At 36.6% G+C, this 23,148-nt stretch overlaps 1 protein-coding gene and 1 long non-coding RNA gene across 2 annotated transcripts in view; one reads left to right on the forward strand and one right to left on the reverse strand.

Annotated features, from left to right (window-relative positions):
* The window catches only part of HS6ST1 (heparan sulfate 6-O-sulfotransferase 1), a 182,552-nt gene that overhangs the window by 14,897 nt on the left and 144,507 nt on the right, over positions 1-23,148 (reverse strand). The gene's annotated exons all lie outside the window — the stretch shown is intronic.
* LOC148043629 (uncharacterized) overlaps positions 13,146-23,148 on the forward strand; it is a 44,533-nt gene continuing 34,530 nt past the window's right edge. Inside the window, exon 1 of the long non-coding RNA XR_015698044.1 lies at positions 13,146-13,433. This is a non-coding gene — a long non-coding RNA (uncharacterized LOC148043629). The remainder of the gene's footprint in view (positions 13,434-23,148) is intronic.

A 23,148-nucleotide genomic window follows, 5' to 3' on the forward strand; every position in this document is an offset into this window, starting at 1 on the left:
CCACTTTCTTTTAATCTTACCTTTCAGGGTATTGAGAGAACAAGGTGGAGAAAAATCTATGAAGGTGCCATGCAAGTTGCCCAAAATTCAAAGTATGAAAGGAAAAAAAATCAGAGAAAGAAATCAGTAATAAGGACAGTTTATACGTACTGTAGACAGACTTGGGCCATCTCTTGTTTTGCATGCCTTTTTAAAAGATCCTAGGTAACTATCTCAAAGTTTTATTTTCCTATCTTTTAAACCAAGTATTAATGAATGACTCCTCCTCTAGGGCAAGTATAAGTATAAGCCAGATGTAGATATTACAGAACACTTATTATTTACTTATTAGATTCCTGCAGAAATCCTAGTTGTCATAGTATCACTTTCTGTCAAATTAAAATATTCCATTCTGTAATAAAACAAAGAGGGAGTGGTGTGGATAAATTTGCCAGATGGTGCTGTAAATCAGATCTTTCCTCTAAGGCTAGGAAATATTCCTGAATGATTTATTATAAAGCAACAATAATCTGAAATACGCAGTAATGCACAACAGTTAAGACAGCTGTTGCAGTGGTTTAAGAAGGGACGACTGATTACCACAAGTGGACAATTTGTCTAAATAACATTGCTAAGGAATCTGCATGCAGACTAACTAAAATTGATAAAAAATAAACTGCATAGTTTAGTGAATTAAGATCCACATGAACTTTCTTTAAGTGGTTGATTGAACACACTAAGGCTTGGCAGAAACAGTATTATAACTCTCGAGAAGTGGTACTTATCTTTTGGTAAAAGCAAGATGCAGACAGTGTAACTAAAATGGATAAAAGCTAATCTGTAGAGTTTAGTGAATTAAGATCCACATGACCTTTTTAAAAAAGTGGCTGATATAAAACACACCAAGACTTGGTAGAAAAAGTATTGTAACTCTCAAGAAGTGGTACTTATCTTTTGTTAAAAGCAAGATGCAGACAGAGTACAGTTCACAGAGATACACTTTGCACTCTAGAAACCTGTCACTATGAATGATAACAATAGGAACAACCAATAGTCATATAATCTAAGCAAAAAGTACAGATGTGTTTTTTCAGTCAGCCAGTCAAAATAAAGGGACATATCTACAGAATGTTCAAAACAATGCTGGAACCATGCCTTAAAAATGTCATGGAAAAATATGGGACTCTTTCAGAAGGCAAATAGATATAAATAAATTGCGAACTGATCCTAGGAAAGGTACTGATTAGTAGAATAACAAAGACCGCTGCTTTCTGAATGTATACTTAGCACAGAGAGTATACTATAGTTTCCTCCTCCCCCTCCTTCCTCCTGTTCCTCTTCCTCCTCTTCCACAGAATAAAACTTCATTTGTTTGAAAATACCAATATATATTTTGTCTGGAAATTAAAGCTTACTTCTAGTTTTGAACAGAATATGTAATACCCAATTGCTTTATGCCAACTGGTATTTTGCAATCAAGGCATTTAAATAAATCAATGGTCAGATATATAAATTAGATAATATATATTGTCCAATTAAAGAATCATCACATCAAACTCTTCTGAAACATAGTGGCAAAATTGAGTAGCTAAAAGGTTGAAGTATAGAAGTAATTCATTCACATATTTGCCCTTTTAATTTTACATAGCTTTCAAATCACCTGTATGGAATATACTGTATATAATTTACTTGGATGCCAATTCTTTCTTCTGTAGACATTTTAAAGTGATACATGCAATTCCTTAACAGTTATTGTCCAAACAGAAAAGAGAATGATGTTTTTTGTTTAGTTGCATAAAAATATTTCATTAGGTTTGTTTCCTTGCCTTACTTGCAATTCATGTACTTATATAATTATTGAACAGATGCAGACCAGCTGGCTGATGCTGGTACAAACTTGCTGGAAAAGGGAAGGTTGAATGAATTGTGAAAAGGGAATGTGTAGTGAATTGTGAAGATGTTCCAGACACTGATATTCCTATCAATAACTAGATTACTTCCTTGTCTCACAAGTTCTAGAACAGGGCTGTCAAACTCCCAGCCTGGGGGCCAGATGCATCACTGCTGGCCACGCCCACACCCGGTTTAACTAAGGGGAAAAAGTCCTGATACATCACGTGATGCATATATATATAATCATACCATGCAAAATCTGCCCTGCAATATACGTAGGACAAACGAACAGGAGAATAAATGCACGCATCGCGGAACGCAAGAACGCAGTAAGAAAAAAGAAAAGAAAAAAACTTCCTCCCTTTTCCAGTACCTTAAAGCTACAGGACATGAAATTAATTTTGAAGGAACCAGGTTAATCTCCAAAACAGAACACTTCAACAAGAGAATAATTATGGAAGCTATCGAAATAGAGAAATACCCCCACAACATAAATAAACGTGATGATACCTCCCGCCTACCAGACATCTGGAAACCAGCCCTAGTCAACAAACGAGCCCCACTGACCACCCAGGCCATTAGAACACGAAACAACAACTGACACACAGCCAGCACCAATCCACCAATCATGATACAACCACACAACCAATCATTCCACTTACTGAAACAAAGCCAGCACTCCACACCCCCACCAAGATTTATAGAAAGACGGCAGCTCCGATCACACTTTAAGCCGAAAACACCAGCCTGAGGATGGTGAGTGAGACCTCGCCGAAACATTGCCAAGACAATCTCAATCTTAAATGGGACCTGAATACAACAAGACCAGCATACCTACACCAGTGAAAATCTACAAACAAACACACACACACATTATATAAATTAGATCATAGGTATTAAGCCCAAAATCTTATCATGGCTTCAGATAACATATTATTAATCACAGTCAGAAACAAAATTAAAATTTTGCATACAAATGCTTTAATACATTGTCTGGACAGGAATTGGACTGGTCTGACTACAACTTTATTATTAACTCTATCCAGAAATATCTCACTGGATTCAACAGAATGCACTCTGGAATAGGCTTTATAATTTTATTGTCTAAGTGTTTCTGGGACTTCACAAGGTCAATGTATTTAAGAATAGAATGATTAATAAAGATGTGGGAACTAAAATTCCCAGGTTTCACAAGTAATATTCCAGAGTCCATCTTTTGTTTTAAAGAAAGAGTGGAAAATAGATTACTTCAAAGAGAACAGGAAACCTTATTTTTTGTTTTACTACTTAAAACCCAATTGCTACTAATAAAGAATGAAATTGTAGAAGTAATCATAGAATCAATGATTTCATCCTGTTAAGAATCAATTACTTCTAGTATGTCTTCATGTAATGGCTGCCGGAATTTCCCATTCAGCTTAGAGAACTACAGGTTTGTAGAATGAGACTGCATTATGAATCGATCATATAACAATTAAGAGAAATAACTATGGGAATCTGAAAAGATAAATAATTTTGCAGCAACTTAATAGCAACAGAACGGAGCTAGTGACTGAGTTTTAATAAGTCATTTGTCATAAATTTATCCCATAGTAGCATGAAACATGTTCATGTAGATTCATCAGGGGAAAAAGGGCTAAATTGAGATTTGAATGATGATATTATCTTGTGTCAGTGGTAGCTACATGATACCTCAAAAGATAATTGAAAATACTGTCACTCAAGCAAACATCCGCTAGATGGCACTTTCGTTACTCTGATAATCGATGTGAAATTGCACTGTGGGAACATGCTCCAGTGCTTTTTCAAGAGTCAAAAGATTGCAGCATTTCATAGTAGCACAATGCATTTCTTTCAGTTCTCATGGGGCTGGTATGTGTCTTACATGGTAAGGTCACAAGCCGAAGTGAAAATAATTGGCTTGGGTGGGGGGCGGGAGAGAAGGTATAATCTGTTTCTATTTCCTGAACACGTTTCAGCTGTAGGAGAGTAAATGCCAGGGAGCTTGTGACAAGTACTGATGAGCAGAACCAACTGGTGTCAAGGCACGTCTGGATATCAACTGTGTGCTATGCCAGCAACACTGGGCATTCATGAAGCTAAAACAAGTAAATTTTCCCCAGGGGGACTTCTTGGCATGTTAAACTACCATAAGACCTGCCATTGGTATTCACATTATGTTAACACTTAAAGTTTTGTGCTACATTGCTATTGCTTGCTATCACAGGCTATGCAGAATTCCTCTGGAATGAGTGTGCAACAATAGCATTTAAATATGTTGAAAGAAAGCATATGATAGCGGGATTATAAGTGCAGAGTTTCAGCAGCAACAGCAGGGGCAGCAACAACTACCTCAGGTCTTTGGAGGCTTTTATACTTTAGGCTCCTGTGAGTATTAGCTATAAAAATACCTTCCCACTTTTTGTAAGTCAATTCCTTGCAGCTGCTAAATCTAGGTAGTGCCCCATTCCTGACAGTAGCTTTGTCTGCAATGCCAATACAATCATGCAGTTCATTCAGAACAACTTATATTTTGGGCAAACAGAAGACATTGTTCCTGGATATGACAGAAAAATCATCCTGTTTCTTCCAAGGAGTCCAGTAGGCTTTAACATTCAGGAACCAAGAATTCAGTGGCTTTCATTTTCAATTTAATTGTTGGATGTGGGTCTACGACAACTTGCCATGGCCAACTAGCCATGGGACAAGACTGCAGGATACACTAATATGGAAGAAATAGTGAAATAGAATAATTTAAGAAAGGATGTCAAAGGAGGGACAAAATGAAATATGAATGACTAAAATTAAAACATTTAAAAAAAATATTTTAAATAATTAAGTTGAAGTGTTAAATTGTCCTGCAGTGAGTGGCCATGTAGCCTGCCTCTTAAAATATATTTTGTCAACTCAATTAACGTCCCAGAGTGTAGCAGTATTGTAAATATACAGGATTTTCACTGAAAAATCTTTTTAGTACATGAATTGTTGCACTTTCAAACATGATATAAAGACCAATGATATGACCTGAAAAACATTTGATATAACAATGAGAGATTTGTGGTCACTGGGGCCACTGCCTACCATTGCTGGTTGCCATATTGCCTGGGGCTTCATTCAACTCACCCATATGGCAACTGTCTCTATGATTGTCTTTGTGCCCACCAGAGTATTAGGGGAGTATTATGACTCCCTTGGTCTATGATAACCAATGGAATAGAGAAAGAGGTCTTGAATCAGATGTCAGCAAAGTTGCATTAAATCTTTCAATAATTTTTTTTGACCTAAGATTGTAACTGTATGCAATGAAATTTCATTTTAATGTATACCAATTAGTGTGCACTCAGTGACAATAAAGTTAGTCTAAGTCTAATTGATCCTTCATACAATTTACTGTCCCAAGAAATAGCCATGAAAAGAAAAGAAAATTTGCTCTTAATGCCTCTTCTCAGACCTTTCTGAGAAGAAATTCATATGAATGACAAATTTTGATTTAACGTATAACACATGTCTTTTTCTATGAGTAAAGTTTAAGCCACTCACATGGAGCCAAATGTTTTGGAGTAAAAATAACCCATTTTTAAGGTTTCAAATTAAAGAAATATTTTTCTGGTCCTGATGATATACTACAACCATGAGTTGTTCCTCAGAGGTCTTACATTTTGCCAAGTTACTACATTGTTGTTATTATTTTGTAACATAATTTTGAAGTCAAAATACCCAGAAAGTTAAGAATGGAAATATTCAGATATTCCATTTATTGATTCCTACAATTCTACCTCAGGTCTAAACATTAATAGCGTGTGCAACAGAATTTGTTGAGAGACAGCTGGCTGGTTACAACTTTTTGGGGGGGGGGACTGAAAGAGTTCATACTGAAGGGAAGAACAAAATCCACAGGTTTTGGAGGAGGGAACAACTGCACTGCAGCTAACCCTGGGCCTCATATGGACAGGGAAATGTTCGAATGACATTGGGTCATTCTCTTCCTTCCCTTTGTCACTGGGAGCTTGGAGTTGTTGGTTCTCTATGCTTATTTAATTGTGCTATGTATTTTTCATTGACATTACTATGGCACCTCGGCAAAATAATCAATTTGTTCCAGAAAAAGCAGCCAAACTAGAGGCTTGGGAGATTGCTAGGCAGGAGAATAATGGCTTGGAAAATTGTATAGGGGTCAAAGCCTAATGTGTTTCCTCGATTTGATTAAATTAAAGGATATGTGCTTTCCCTACTGATTAAATTAGTTGCTCACATGGAACGGCAGATACACACAATGCCTCCCTGACTGCCAGAACATTGCCTAGCCAGCTAACCCATGAGTGTATCTGCACATCTGCCAATTTAGAACTGGAGTGGAAAAATTGCGCCTAACTATTCCACAACCCACAAGCCAGCCATCATTTGTGGTGCTTTGTGCTTTCTCTACTGCTATCCTCTTGCCTTTCCTAGCATGACTTTGTATTATTCTGTAAATTATCCATAATTTGATCAATTAGTTCAGAATCTCCCCCTGGATTCCTTTTATCCCTCTAGAAAATAGTATTTGCTTTGGTCTATTTTGAATTGTTTCAATGAAATTCATACATACATACATACATACATACCTTTGCATCTCATCTCAATTCATCTTCTAAACTGCCCCCAAAACAGAGATTTCTGAGCATTGCATAAATGAACGCTTCGAAAGAAACAGCTACAACGCAAGTGTCATACAAATGTTTTTATATTTACTCAAATCTTGAGTAATGGATCCTTTGGATTAAATCATATTTATTAGTGCTCAATTCCTTCGGCAGCAAAGATGCCATGTAAGGAATATAGTGATTATACATTGGGATTGGAGCTCTCTATGCTAATACTTATTTTGTTTGCTTGTTTTGACTCTGAGAAACTAAGCTCTGAAAAGAGGCAACATCCCTCATATTATTCAGTTGCAGACAAGTGCAGAGGCCAACATAAAAATATACAAGAGACAGAACTGAAAAGCACCAAGAATCTCCCCATTAGTTCCACCGTAAGCACAATCAGTCAAGGCAGTTAGGGCCTCAGATGAATAAATAAAAAGCAGAACTGAAATGAACAGGCTAGATACACTGAAGGGACATCTTATGATAATATGAATGTCATGAGTTAATTGCTGCAATAGCACAGCCTAAAAAAAATAGATTTAAAAATAAAACAACTAGAAACTGCAATTATAAGTTAATTTAAAAAATTACCAAAAACATTTGTGAAATTATTAAATCAGCCCATATGTGGAATCTTGGGAGGCCAGCTTTTTCCAAATACAGAAGAGCAACATACAAACTTTTTGTTACCTGTTTGATCTGAAACTTTTAAAAATGTCAATGACTTCATTATTAACCTCTCTTAAGTAACAATTAAACTCCAGGGGCACCAAATGTTGCTTAGAAAAGCCGAAAACAAAAGAAAGAAAAAGGAAAAAAAAATCAATTAAAGTAAGGTGAGGAAGAGTTTACCCTATCTATATTATGGAAAAGTGTGCCAATGGTACAACAGAAACTATTCAAAACATGAGTCCATTTTCGCAGAACTGGTTTGGCAGTTAGAAGCAGCATTCCTTTATCTGGGGTCCTCCAGATACTGTGGATTTCAACTTCCATTGTTCCCAGCCAACTGACTCAAGGACATCAAGTTAAAGAAGGCTGATGTAAACCATTTAAGTTATACAAAACTTACATTTCTTGCTTGATCAGCTCTAGATCAAATGACTAGTTATGCTTCTGCTCAGTAATCTGCAATTTGCTTTAGGCTCTGACAAACAAAATGACAGAGCTGAAATAATTCAAAGATATATTCATTAATTTCGGAGGGCAAAGGAGGCTTTAATTGAATTTTAAGGGCTTAGACACATGTTATGTCAAATGCACTGCTGACTGCTTTAAGGTCTCATATTTAATTATTTCTATATGAATTCCTTCCAAATTCCCAGCTTTTATCAGCATTACAACATGCAGTAATTTGAGATTTTAGCCTCTACTCATTTACCACAGTCCTGACCAAGAGGAAGTGCCGGCAGCCCTCAATGATGATGTTCATTGCCAGGTTAAACATTTTTTCCCCAGGCATTTTTACAATTAGTTTGGATTTAAATGCTTGTATTCTACTGAGGAGTGAGTGAGTGTGTGTGTGTGTGTGTGTGTGTGTGTGTGTGTGTAAAATATATTATACATAAAATGCCTAGTTATTTCACACCCAAAAAGTGTAACAAAGCACCACAAAAGCAAATGGAATATCAGTAAAAACATAAGGATGAATAAAATAGTAATAATACCCACTGGTATCCAATGCCAATGGTGGCATATTAAACATTAAATACTCTGTGGGGTAAGGTAGATTCCACAGTTTTCTTAATAGGTAACAGGTTGGAAGCAAGTGAATCCCTTGGGAGAAGAAGGGAAGGTGATGCAAAATATCACTTCCAGCCTCTTTGACATTTGAAGACAACAGTCCTAAGCCAAGCCATAAAGGATTTCAGAGGTTAAAACCATCATTTTCAATTCTTCCTAGAAATTGTCTTGAAGTCACTGCAATGCTCACAAAACTTGTTATATAATTCTTACCTGTAGGTAGGTGCGGCATCACATTTTGTACCAATAGTTTACAAGGGAAACCTACAGAAAGCTCATTATAGTAGTAGTCTAGTTTTAATCATCTCCGAGGCTTCCTACTCCAGGCAGAGCAAAAACTGACACAGCAGCCGAAGTTGAAAGTGGTTCCTCTATCATCTTGCCTTTTACAAATCTAGCCATAGTTTTAAGTTCAAAGGAACTCTCAAAATGAAATCCTACTTCTTGAAAAGCATAATCCTGTCTTGAATCAAACCTAGAGCTGGCCAGGAACCAGGTATGTTTGTGTCTATTTTTAAAATAAATAAATGTTTGTTTGTTACAGTTCATGCAAACTTATTCTGATTCAATGAAATATCCAAGCTAAACTTGATTAGGTCATGGTGAAATACCCAATGTGTGTCAATACTCTCTGTGGAACAATAAACAATTACTAAGTAAAGTTTCTTCTAATGCATGCACTGGGATTCTTAAACAGGCATCCCTTCCACCTTATACCACTTCTATTTTAATTTTTTTAGACAAAGCCTAGTTGTGTCTTGTCCCTGTAGCTGACTGATATTCAGCAAATATCTAATTATTGCTGGGTATCATATTTCATGATTCCTTGAAATAATCTCTTCCTTGCATTGCATAAAGGTACTTCCAATTAAATACTTGGTACCCTAATATGTTAGTACAATAATCTTGTTGGAGATTGCAAAAATCAATTTGTATCACACTAGTGACTAATGATGGCACTTGTGATCATGTTGGACATGATCTGATGCAAACACAGCTGAATTTAAGAAGGTTTCATGTAGAGTATTTTCTCCCACACATTTGCCTTTCGTGACTCTGAAGAATGATGTGAAGTTTTGTAAATCCCCCTTTTTGCCTTTTTCATACTGATTGCTCTGAACTGTTCTGTGAGGGTATTTTTTCGTGACCCGTCAAAACCGCGGAGGACAAAATCGCGCTCGACGAAAGCGCGCATTTGACGTCATCACAGCGTGACGAAAAAAATTAAAAATTAAATAAAAATAAAATTAAAGCAAGCCGATTCACATAAAGGTAAGGGTTAGGTTTAGGTTTAGGGTTAGGGTTAGGTTAAGGGTTTGGGTTAAGGTTTAGAGCGTTAGGGTTACATTTAGCGTTAGGTTAAGGGTTAGCATTAGGTTAAGGGTTAGCGTTAGGTTTAGCGTTAGGTTAAGGGTTAGGTTTAGGTTTGGGGGGGTTAGGGTAAGGTTTTTGCTTTATTTTTACATTTTTCGATCACAGCGCGATGTTTTCGTCGCGCTGTGATGACATCAAATGCGCGCTTTTGTCGAGCGTGATTTTGTCCTCCGCGATTTTGTGGTGGAACCTATTTTTTTTTGTAAACATGAAAATTTGAATTTTATTTTTTTCTCTTATGTTTCATGTATTTGACAATTAACAAATCATAAATGCTCACAGAATATAGGTTGCATATATCAGCCCTTGAATCGTGAATTTTATTCATCTCATCCTTACCCATCAGAAAATTTTAAGAAATAAAATCAGGCACTGGGCAGGTGTGAAGAATGAAAAACATAATCAGGTTATTATACTTTTTATATTTTATTATATTATATAGGACCAGAGATAACCCCCTTCAAAGAGGTATTAAAAGGGAAGGAATGTGGAAGACTTATGTGTAAAATTGGTTAATAAATTGATGTGCTTGCATTGCATAGTAATGCCCTAGCTTGTTTTGCATGGCTATTCATAAGGATGCTATTTGTTCATTTTGACATACATTTTCTCTGAATGACAGAAGAAACTGACAAATAGAGTCAAAAATAACTTCTGTAAGAAAGGAAAGTCTTTGTGTTTAACAGGTTCTGCTAGCATTTATCATTCTGTTATAGTGTAATATGAACATAGTGTTTTATTGATCGTTTGAACTTTTATCTTGCTCTTTCTTTGAAGAAGTAGAATACCCTACACAGAACCTGTCTATCCTGCCCTACAACCCCATAACCTGGTAAGGTAGCTTAGGCTGAGAGATGAAAGTTTTTGGTTTTAATTTCCCCTGTGTGGATTTTGCTTGGATCTAAATTGTTGCTAACAATCCAGTAACAGCAAGTATACAGATACTGACACCAACGTTCGCCACAATATGAGAAACAGTAACTTGGAGGCAATTTAAATAGAGAAAGGTTTTGAGAGAAGAGATTAAAAATTGCTTCTTCGCTTTTCCAATCAAATTTGGGAGCTCCCAAAGGCAGCTTTAGATAAAAACAACATTTAAGAAATCAATCACGGAACAACTTCCCCCTCCCCCTCCCCAGTCTATTTTGGCCTTTGAAACTTCAATTATTTCTGTGTTGTTCCAAGGATTGGTATGTAACAAAACTTGGAAATTTGGGCTACTGGATTCAGCATTAGTCATTGCTGCACCCTTTGCAATGAATTATTATTTGCCTCTAAATGTGTTTATGGATCAATATTGTTTATTGAAAATATATTTTAATTGTACCATATTTTAACTCTTTAGTCAAGGTGTATCCTGGGAAATTTATTTAATTTAGAAACTGTTGTGTTTTTGTTAACGTAATCTCCTATTCTCTTAATCTTGTCTAGACTTGATATTGGCCTGTGACTTGACTGTGAAAGACAGTTCTTGACATTCCTGATGCTCATAACATGTTCTGACTGGCCTTATAGTTTTTTGCATACTCATCCATACTCCTTTGCTCAAAATGTCTCTGCCATATTCATCCAACTGAAATTATTCATATAAAAGCTTGATGTCTATTGTAATTACAACTTCTGTCTCCTTCAGATACCACAAAGGATTGTCATTTAGAAAGAACAGGTAATTTCCCTCTCATCCATATTCTGGAAGAAACAGACAACGGTTCATTATGGAACTATTAGCCTGTTTTAGATTAGGTAAAGATGACAAATTGAGTTTCTGTACTTCAGCAATAATCGAAAGACAGTTGCCCCCTAGTCCGAACACATTTACTCCAAGACAAGCATGGAGTACAATGTCTGTTTTTATCAATGGACTAACATGCTGTCACAAGGAGAATTTTCAATGTTATTGTAAAAACATGATAAAAACTTTTGTTTTCCTTCCAAATGAAGTCAACAAGAGATTCATTCTCAACTGCAGCACAGATGATTCCAGAAGATAATATTTTCTTGAAATGAACCACTGGAATGGCATTATTTATTTTGTTTGAGAAAAAGATATCCAAGAACTCTAAGCCAGGAGGAAAAAAAGTTTAAATTAAAAAGAAACTAATTTGAAAACCTTTTTTTCTTTTTTACTGTGTGATTCTATTTTTACCCGGTAGTTGACAAGGACAAACACATCTGATTTTCCAGGTAGAATTTTGCAAACTCTGAGAAATGCACAACCTGGAAAGTTCATGGTTAAGCAGACAACTATTTAAATTCCTTTATGTAAGGAGGGATGGGCAACCTTCAACCTCTTCCCAGCACCCCAATTACAGTTAGTCAGGAAATTCTCAAAGTAGAATGTATGGTCCTCTCAGTACAATTTAATTTGAAACTAAATTAGTCTACAAAATGTTAAACCTCTCAAACTTAGATTAGGGACAAGGTGCCATAAAAACCAGTTCTTTAGATAAATGGAGAGTTGAGCCAAGATCTGGTATTATATCTAGCACATCAGAAATGGGTTACTACCGGTTCGGCCCGGTTCGGCTGAACAGGTAGCAACTTGGCGGCCTGGGTCGCTGGAGCTGGCAGTGACCCGGGCCTGGCATGCTCCCAGTTCTCTTGGTGGCAGCATAGGTGCCGCTATCTTGTTTTTGGCTTCTGTTCATATGCAGAAGCATTTTTAGTACTGTGCATGTGCTTGCAGCGCGCATCAAGCATATGCACGGCGCATCCCTGAGTTAACCGGCAGTAGCAGCAACCGGAATCCACCCCTGAAGTACATTACAGTGACTTTCACAACATACAGAACAATCAATTTCCTATCTTCTAGTCAAACTGATATGTTAGAACATAAGAGCCTAAAACCCAGAAAGATTTTTTTCAGAGTTTGGCCTTCACAGGGTGAAAGTTTAATTGACCAGTTCTCACTTGAAAATAATAATTTATCATGTCCCGTTTATCACTATAGAAATATTTCTGAATTTACAGTCATAGACGCATATACGTTGAACTGTAATGACAAGACAGTGCTTGGAATATTCACAAAATATTCAAGATGTGAACTTATTCAACATCAATATACTTTAAAAAATGTTTCCACTTTTTTTTAAAAAAAGAAGCATACATAAATGGGGAGTTGCACAGATCAGGGACTGCTGTATTTTCCATGAATGCTGTATTTGGCAAAATCATATTATTTTCTCATTTTAATCTCACAGAATCTAATTACAGCTAGTATTTACTGTGCATATAGGAACAGTGATACAATAGGCATGTCTCTCTCTGTGTTAAGATTTATCACTGCAGTACCTTGCACATGATTTTTTTATAACACCCCCCCCCCCAACACCACACACAAACACACTCACTTTTCTTGTTTGGTTAGTATAAATATCTCTTGTAGAAAATTCTACTCAGGAATAAAATTTATGCTGTTTTTCTTTTTCTTCCAAAACAATCTTTTAAATGCTAAACTTTCCTGAGGTTGTTAATTCATTGCTGTTGTAAGGTTGGATAACAGAAGGAATGACGACAAATGGCTTCCTTCTCATCATGCTTGGCATGATTTCTTTATCACTTCATTTTTCTTTTAAAAGGCACTTTATGAGCACATTGTCCCAAGTTGAACTATTATACTTCAGTGTGTTTCAGCAATTGTATCCTCCAGAAAAGTAGCACAGCTGCTTCCAAGGCTTACTAGCTGTGTGCATGGACCAACTACTCTTCTGCTGACAGTGAAGAAGCAATGCTGTGTGCACTCATGCAATATGATTCTGCCAAGGAATGCTTTAATGCCTGAAGGAAAGGCTTATGTCACAAGGCTTTCCAACAGTGGTAGGATTCATATTTTTTTACTACTGATTCTGTGGGCGTGGCTTGGTGGGTATGGTGTGGCTTGGTGGGTGTGGCAGGGAAAGGATACTGCAAAATCCCCATTTCCTCCTGATCAGCTGGGACTCGGAAGGCAGAGAATAGATGTGGGCGGGGCCAGTCAGAGGTGGTATTTATGGATTCTCTGAACTACTCAAAATTTCCACTACCGGTTCCCCAGAAATAGGCAGAACCTGCTGAATACCTCCTCTGCTTTCCAAGCTAGTCTTCCAAAAGCTTTGCTCAGTCTCTTTTGAGCATCATTTAGATGGCAAATAACAGTGAGAATAATTCTTTATTTCCTATTCTATCAAAAAATCATGCTTCCCTATTTCATTACCTTTTTCACTTTTTCTACAGCAGTATTAATATTCTACAGCAATATTAATTCAAAAAGACCCCCCCCCCTCCATCATTATGCCTTCAAAAAGCATTAATTTCTGAATTGGGATGTGGGATTTTTTTTTAATGCAACATATACAGTATGCATATAAACTCACACTGATATTAAGAGGAATTTCTTATTCTCCGCCACCTTGTATTTTAATAATGACCACCTTCTCCTGATATTGGTAGCACAGTTGATAAGTCTCCCTGATAGGGTATGTAGCACAAACCTCTAAGACCAATAACTTCTAATTCTTCTTTATTGCCTCTCAGTTATTATAATAACAATTTTGAGTGACTAACTAATCTAGAACATTAAGCTCTTGATTGAAGTATTTATTTATTTTATTTATTTAGTTTGTCACTTATTTAGTTTGTACAAGATAACAGGAATAAGAATACACATGAATAAGAACACAGGAAATGGGTACAAATTAATGGGGACAGTAGGATAGGGACGTTAGACACGCTGGTGTGCTCATGCACACTCCTACTGACCTCTTAGGAATGAGGTGAGGTCAACAGTAGATAATTTAAGGTTAAAGTTATGTGGTTTTGAGATGTAACAATAGAGTCAGGTAGTGTATTCCAGGCATTGACCACCTGTTGCTGTAGTCGTATTTTCTGCAATCGAGTTTGGAGCAGTTTACCTTGAGTTTGTTTCTATTGTCTGCTCGTGTATTATTGTGGTTGAAGCTGAAGAAGTCATTGACTACTTAAATCTAATTCTGAAATCAAACTATCTAGATTTTCATAGTAATTGGATTGGGAGGAAATTCAGGCTTGTTTGATCTTGAGGTGTGTAGAGACTATCCTATTGGAAAATAGTTATTTATAACTGATGCTCCAGGGATTCTCAGCTGAGTGGGTACTTGCAGATGTATCTAAAATAAGTTATTCTAAATCACATGATGTCACTTGCTCCATTTTCTTGCGTTTCAACTCTACCCCTTCCACAACCTCCTTCAGGGATCATTATACTGAGCATAGTAGAATACTGAAGGGAATAGCGCTAGCAATGGTACAAGAAAGGAAGTGGGCTTTTCAAACTCAAAATATGAAAAAGGCATAGAGTTGTTCCTGTCCTTATTTAGCAAGAGAAGCTGAATATTGCTCAGTACTCTTTGTCTGAACTCTCATCTGTCATCATAGAATTTCCTGGAATCTTGCCTGGATCATGGGGGTAGAACCTAAATTCTCTAAAATGAGGACTGCTACTTTTATATCACTAAATAATTCATCACTCCTCAGTGAGGCACACATTGCTTTCTTTGTATATCTGAGCTTCCAAAGAGTTGTATGAACATCTCTTCTTTTTCAGCTGGAATCCCTTAGGAATATAAAACTAACAAGGGCATCATGAGATGAAGAGGTGGCTTTATGACTATGATAAATTATTATCGTAATGGAGCAGAAGATTGCATAGTATCAGTAATAAAGTATGTAGGGTTCACCTCTAGAAGTTGAGTAGATGAAGTGAAAATGATATGCTTCTTACAGCTTTTAGCACATTAAATCTAGGTAGATATTGAGACACAATTTTCTCGCTGTAAAATAACAAGAAAGATCTTAATTCACAACAGTGAAAGTACCAAGTTGCACCCACAATTTACAGTATGTCTGAGAAAACTGTTGTGAATGCAGGATAATGTTCTTCTGGAGCACTTGTTTATATTAGAGTCAGATTGGCATTGACTGAAAGTAAGTATTAACTGTTAATTGCACTGTGCAACAGCAAGAAATTAAAAAAACAAAAACACCACTCAAATCCAAAACTACAAAACTCTACACTAACAAGATAGAACTAAAACTAATTAGTAAAGCACACTAAAGAAACGTGTACACAACTGACAAGCCTGTATTTTATTCAGTGGCAGACAAATCAAAGTCTCTGCAAAGCTGGTAGGAATTATGAGATATCAACAGAAGAGAATGATAGGTTTACAAGTACCAGTCAGTTTTAGACTTAGGTAAGCAAAAGACATCAAATCCATCCAATTTTATTTTTGTGCTACACATTTCCAGTCAGAAAATATATTTTCAACCACAGGACTTCTGAAATCCTGTTTGAAAATGAAATGGCTTTGTGACATGGCTTGTCCACAGAAGTCTCACTGCATAATCAGAAATACACTTTACCTGAAGGAATTGGCAGAGGGATAAATAAGTACAGGGCAGTCAATTCGGCTCAGATAAAAAAAAAACCTGTGATTCTTTTTATCTATTATTATTACTCTTGCTGCTTCCTATGATGGTCTGATGAACTGATGGACAAGCAAGTTGCCAATATACTGTAGTAAATTCTCTAAGGTTGATTAGCTGAGCCAGCATGTCTTTGTGCCTGTGAATGCTCTAACAACTCACTTAACAAAGTTGTTAGCAACAAAATGCTCACAGTCCAAATTCTGTGTGGGGAAGGACACCTACCTATTTATTTAGGATAGAAACCGCATACCATCCCTATGGAAGAAGCATCAGATGAGTTGCTTAAACCAATCAGAAGTCTCAGAAGATGCAGGTTCAAATGACTAAGGTAAATTCTGGAATCTGACAGAATAATAATTGGAAAAGAGACTTGATGAAAAGATCACTTGCTAAGGAGCCAAGTGGGAACATGTTTACAGGATTAAGCTTTCATATCACCTTTAAAGGTAGCAAAGACAAGAATATTTCATGTTCCAGTTAAGAGTGTTGAGTTTAAACTGCCCCCTCCATCTGCGTAACTTTACTCTTTCTTTCTTTCTTTCTTTCTTTCTTTCTTTCTTTCTTTCTTTCTTTCTTTCTTTCTTTCCTTCCTTCCTTCCTTCCTTCCTTCCTTCCTTCCTTCCTTCCTTCCTTCCTTCCTTCCTTCCTTCTTTCTTTCTTTCTTTCTTTCTTTCTTTCTTTCTTTCTTTCTTTCTTTCTAAGGGAGGGTTTCCTTCAAACCACTGTTAACTCCTGATAAGTGCCTGGACTAGTTCATGCAATTTTCTTGACAAGATTTAAGAAGTAGTTTCCTAATTCCTGCTTCCTAGGGGTGGGAGGGAATGATTGGTCCAAGGTGACCTGGCTGGCTGTGTGCTTAAGGGGGGATTAAAATTCACAGCCTCCTAGTTTCTAATCAAGTGCCTTAACCACTATAGCAATCTGGCTCTGTTTAGCTGAAATAGAGATATTTTAATAAACAAGCCAGGAAAATAATCCTTGAAATTAGTTCTTTTGTTACCTCTTTATTTTTATTTCTTCACATAACCAGCATCATTTACTACACACTTCTGCTAATGAAGGACAACTACTAAAACTACCACAAAGTAACTTCACATGTTGAACCTTCAAGGAGGCCTTGAGAATCTTTTCCAATACTTTGAGTCAAGAAGCCCAGAAAAATATTCCTTCAGTTTTGGGAAATGGTGGCAGGTGTATGGTGCCAAGTCGAGATTATATGGCAGATGGAGTAAAACAGTGAGATCCAACTTTGTAATTGATTCGTGGATGGCTCATAAATGTTGTCAAATTGCAGCAAATTTTCCTTCTTTTGCTACTGAACTCTATTAAATCATTGTTTCAAGTTCTGTGCACTGTAAAGTAGTGCTCTGAATTGGTACTGATCCAATGTTCAAGGTAATCAATAATACCAATAATAATACCTGAAAAACCTATAAGTGTAACCCTGAAGCCAGGGTTAAGATTTTTTTAACTGATGAAGCTTTGTGATGACATTCTGTGAACTGGTTCTTTGTTTCCGGGTCATATCAATGAGCCCATGTTTCACCAGATGTTATAATGTTATGAGAAAATCCCACACCTTCATTCTCATAGTGTGACAAATTCTTGAAGCTTTTGTTCCTGAAGATTTCAACTCTCTGCTTCCACCATGAGAGGAGCTCATCTTTCACAAGTCTTCCAATACAGAGGAAGGTCAATATCAAGCTTGATAGCAATTTCTTTTGAATGATCTACTGTTTGCCCTTATTCATCAAACTTTCTCTGTTGCTGTCACCAGTCATCTACTTTGTTCTTGATCACACAATCAATTCTTCCTAGTTACCTATCTTTATTTTTTTGGTCCAGTGACATACAGTACTCCTATCCACCACCATAAATAACCTGTATTTGGTGATGAATTTAAATTTCTATTAAAGGGAATACTTCATCAATAAAAAATTTAATCACAGTGCATTGCTTAAAGCCCACTGACAAGCATTCACTACAGGTTTCCCTTTCATGAAGGATAATAACAAAACTTTTTCTCATAGCAATTTCTCATCAAGTGAAAATGAAGTGAAAGAACATATTTAAGGAACATGTACTGTAAGAATTTCTGATGTCATGGTACCATCTGTTGACAGTATATAACGCTGGAATCACTACTTTTCATTCAAATCTCATAACTGGAGAATAAGAGAAAAAAGAAATGGAATGAGACAACTATTTTCCATATATTAATTTCACCTAATCAGCCAGTTTGTGTCTTCACTTAAAAGTAGTTTACTAAGAAGTTTACTGGCTCATAACAAGCATGTAATTGATTAGTATGAATGTTATCATTTCCATGACCCTTTTATGCTACATATTAGTCCCTAGCCTTCTTAATCTCACAAATGTAGGGAAACATGACATGTGTACACAACAGGAAAATCCACTTGGAGAAAATGATCCTTAAGAAATCTGCAAGTCAAAACAAGTCAAAATCATCACTATGAACCAGTCCTGGAAAACTATTGGCAAGCAATCTGCAACATAAATGTTATATGACAGTAGTGGGTCTCACCTAATAGTATTTTGTGCTGAGTACAGTTTCTAAAAACTCTTTAAAGGCAGATCTGTGTAAAATACACCTTAGTAGCACAGATTATCATCACCAAATGCAGGCATTTCTAGCTAAAAAGCTCAAGCAACAAAAAATGGAAAACACTTTTGCCCAAAATTCTGATATGCCAATGCTAAAACTATCATAGCCAGAGCCCCAACCCATATTAAAATTACCTCATTACAGTATTGCCATGATAACATCTGAAAACATCTAAGTCCAATTTAAACATCTGGCTGAATATGTAACTATCCATAATAATAATGACTTAGTTCATTCAAAACTCTAGAGTTATCCCAGCAGGAAATATACATTATAATAATAAGCTGATCGAAATGGTGGTGACTTCTCTAAATTGCTATGCTTATTCTCTAGATAAGTTTTAAGAAGTTAAATCCTTCAAAATATTGTTGCAAGCCATAGCACTTGACATGGTGACCTGGAACTAAAAGGATCTTGAACTCTGAACTGCTAAACACCAATGACATAGAACTGCCTCAGGCTCTCAAACATAAAGCAAGACTAGAGTTGTGCAAAGACAGAAGAATGTGTGCATCTCTCTTATTTCTGACATGCTACTTAGCTGAGTTGTGGAAAGGGAGGTGAAATGGTGCATGGTGAATACATTCAGCCTAGTTTAATTTACAGCCTTAACCAAAGTCACTCCAAGACTTCACTCACATTCTGTTAATAATTTATATTTCCCAGCAAACTACAATTAGTAGGGGAGCAAGCTAATGAGAAGTCCAAATGATGCGGGAAAATGTACATACCAAAGAATCTGCTAGAATAGATGGATGTATTATTAATATGGTTGGTCACACAATCAGCCAGATATTTAGACTGGATTTGTCATTTTTATCCACCTATTGAGTCTTTTCCAAGGACCTGGGCTAGATAGACAGTTGTTGTTGTTTGATGGTGACCAAAGTATTGTTGGATGTGTTAAAGGTATTGTTTGATGGCATTACAACTAGTCCTTGACTTATGATCATTCGCTTAACAAAGGTTTGAAATAACAACTGCCTCAAAAAGGGAGTTTTATAAACCATTTTTGACTGTAATGGCTTGTGTTAAAATCCCTTTTCATGCTTCTCTGACTGTGTTAATGATCAACTGTTACTCCATCCCATCCCATGACCTAAGAGCAATCCATCTATTTATGCTCCCTCAGGCTCCTCGTGCCCTTTGGAAACCTAAACATGAAAGAAAAGATCGTACAACAGCCTTTTCTTTAAAGAGATCAGTAGGATAAATAGCTTCCAAATCTGGAATCAGTTGAATGAACTTAAAAACTAAATAGGAAATGGGAATGCACTTTGGTTAACACAGTGGATCCCATTTGATTACTTTTGTTACCAGGAGGATATGGCTCATCCTTTCAATGGTCTGCTTCAGTTTACTAACCTTTCTGGCATTCCCTCTCCAGTATATTTAGGGCTGTCTCACCTTCATAACGTTTTGGATGCTAATAGGTCACACAAATGAGAATTTGACAACAATATTTATCCATGCATAACAGCACAGAGATATAAATCAAGCATGTGAGGTAGTACATCTCTTAATTAAATCTGAAGCTTCCACTAGCCCTTCTTAAAAGCTGTTTATCTATTGTATTACATTTATACTGATTTCCATTAAAAAGTTATACTATCTACTGAAACCTAAAGGGGAAAGTAGCATCAATTTATATATTATGTTTGTAATTTCAAAGCCATCACTGACAATGATGCTCAGAAACAATTTGGAAGAAGCTTGAAAACCTTTTATGGATGATCCATTGGTATAATTAATAATAAATCTCTTTCAGGTTGGACACATTTGCTATGAAATCTTTTGATTCTCATACAACTAATCTTCCTGTACATGAAGGTGAAACAGAACCAATTGGTCCAACATTAATACTTGGAGTAATTATAGGAAGACACCCATGTTAATCTAAGGAAGGTGGAAGAAATTTAGTAGTACTTTTTCAGGCTACCAAATATTATTTAAAAGGAACAGAAGAAAACAGAATGCTTACATGAGAATCAAACTCTGCAACAAACCCAGATGTTTATTTCCATTTTCATCAATAAAACCAATGCAGACCCCAACAACTACACACACAAGATTAGAGACATTTTCACAAACTCTTCTATCTTCTCCTATAATATGTATCATCACCTGTCAGCAATCCCCCAATCGACTTTATGTAGACCAAACAGACAAGTTTGATATCAGAATTCAAAATAAACACAATTAGAGCATTTCAATCTTCCATGTCGTTACTTTAAAGATCTTGGAAAAAAGAAATTTTGCCAACATGATTGATTGAGAAATTGAGTGGCATGGTGGTCTAGTGATGAAGATGTTTGTCTCCTACTCAGAAGGTTCAGAGTGCAATCCTAAGTAGCGGCAGATGTTTCTCTCTCAGGACATAAAGAGAAAATATCTGCTGTGAACTCCACATAGGTATCAGGAAGGGCATCCAGCCAGTAAACTTTCAACTTCATTCAGACATCCCGAGCCAGAGTTCGATCCTGACGACCTCAAGGTTGACTCAGCCTTACCTCCTTCCATGAAACAAAAACCCAAATTATTGGCGCAATATGCTGAAACTTTAAACTGCTCAGAGAGTGCTGTAAAGCACTATGGAGTGGTATATAAATCTAAGAAATATCTCTATTAATACTTCTAACCTCTCTCACATATAACCTGCAACTGCACAACTGTCTTATCTTGTTCTCCTTTCCAAACTCATTTCAATTTAAATCTTACATCAGTTTAGCCACTCTTAGTTTTGCTGATAAAGTGAGCTGTAATTCATACAAGCCTATGCCTTTTTATTGGTATTTAAAGTGCAACCAGGCTCCTTCTGACATTTGTAAGATGTGGGTTGGGTAATACTATTACAGATGGTGAAGGGATTATAGAAGTGCTAGTATACAACAGTACCTGAGGAAGATTGAGTGATATTTGCCATTTATTTGGCATTAAGAGATGGGTACGTGCTATAAGCTCATGGTCTAACATAATGATTTGTTTCTCCTTTCTAAATTATCCTATAGTAGAATCTGCTAGGATGTCTGAATCACACAGAAAAAAATAGTGCTAATTTCTAAATCTATCTCAAACTATAGTTTTAAATTGGAGGTGGGAACAAATCATAGTCTGCTTGGTTTGATATTACTAAGGAACTCCAGAAAAAATGTATAAGTTTGAGGAAAGAGAGGGCACATTTCTGATCCTTTAATTAATATTTTGAAATATTCTCTAAGCTGAGCCTGTGATGGTAATTATAACTTAACTCTAAATATCTTACAATGGTGTTATGTTTTTAGCTCTTTAAAAAAATCATTTCTGTATTTAGAGATCTTAGAAAGAGATTGGTCCACTATTTGGAATAATACCATGGTAAAACAATACCACTATCATACTTCCACCGTCTCCAACCATAAAAAGTTGGGGGAAGTGGGCCCTATCCAAGAAGATGGCTTTTGTAGTGGCAGAAAAATAGCCATATCTTAAAACTAACATAACTGAGCCTCTAACCTGACATATGTAATGGAAACATGCAACTTGTCAGGATAAACCTATATTGCTATCTGTAAGTACATATTGGCCTATAGCAGGGGTGAAATACTGCCGGATTTCTTTGGACTGGTACGCCTGAATCATTAGTAAAAAAATGCTACTGGTTCAGATGAACGGGTATTTCCGACGATCAGCTGTGACGCACGCTCTCTATTAGTTAGAAAGCAGGATTTCCTGCTTTCTAGCTAAACTAAATCGCGTGGCACAGAGGATTCCCCCTCCCCCCCCCCGTTGCTGTTCTACTTACATGTCAGGCGTGCTTGGTAGCAGCTCCACCCACCCATCCGGACATCATCACATCCAGGTCCTGCACATGCGTGGAGGTGACGCGTGTGCTCACATTTGGGAACCGGTAGCGAAGGTAAGTAGATTTCACCCCTAGCTTATAGGCTTATTTTCAAACCATACATGAGTGAAGCAAAAAAACCTGAAAGTTACAGCAAGATACAAAGGCACTGATGCCAAAGTTAAAATGCTCCAGGCTGCGGAATCTCTACTTAAAGCGCCCTCTAGCTGAATAAACATAAAAGTTAAGCAGGCAGCCTGTGCTTCAATAAGGCTGCCATTTCTACGTCTTTCCTATTGAAGTTTGCCCTAGTTGCAGAATGAAAAAAAATGAATCAAACTCACGCTTAAGACACCCCATAAAACAATCTAAGAAACAATAGGCCACATTTGGAAATCGACTTCTGTACAGAGAAGGTTTTCCTGATTCTCACAGAGTATGACCCCAGACATCTTTGTGTATCACAGAAATAAACGAGTACAGTTTATTATCTCACATTTAAAAAAAAGGCTTATAACCACGGGCATTCCTTTAGGGGATATTACTGGCGGGGAAGAGTCAACATTTTTAGATATCTTTTAAGGAGCCAGGGAAGGATTAGGGCAAAATAAATATACTGTGCTTGGTAGAAGCTTAAGATT

Source organism: Thamnophis sirtalis, unplaced genomic scaffold (assembly GCF_051295495.1).
Source record: "Thamnophis sirtalis isolate CommonGarterSnake01/CBP01778 unplaced genomic scaffold, rThaSir2_p1.2 scaffold_11, whole genome shotgun sequence".
Taxonomy (NCBI): Eukaryota; Metazoa; Chordata; class Lepidosauria; order Squamata; family Natricidae; genus Thamnophis; species Thamnophis sirtalis.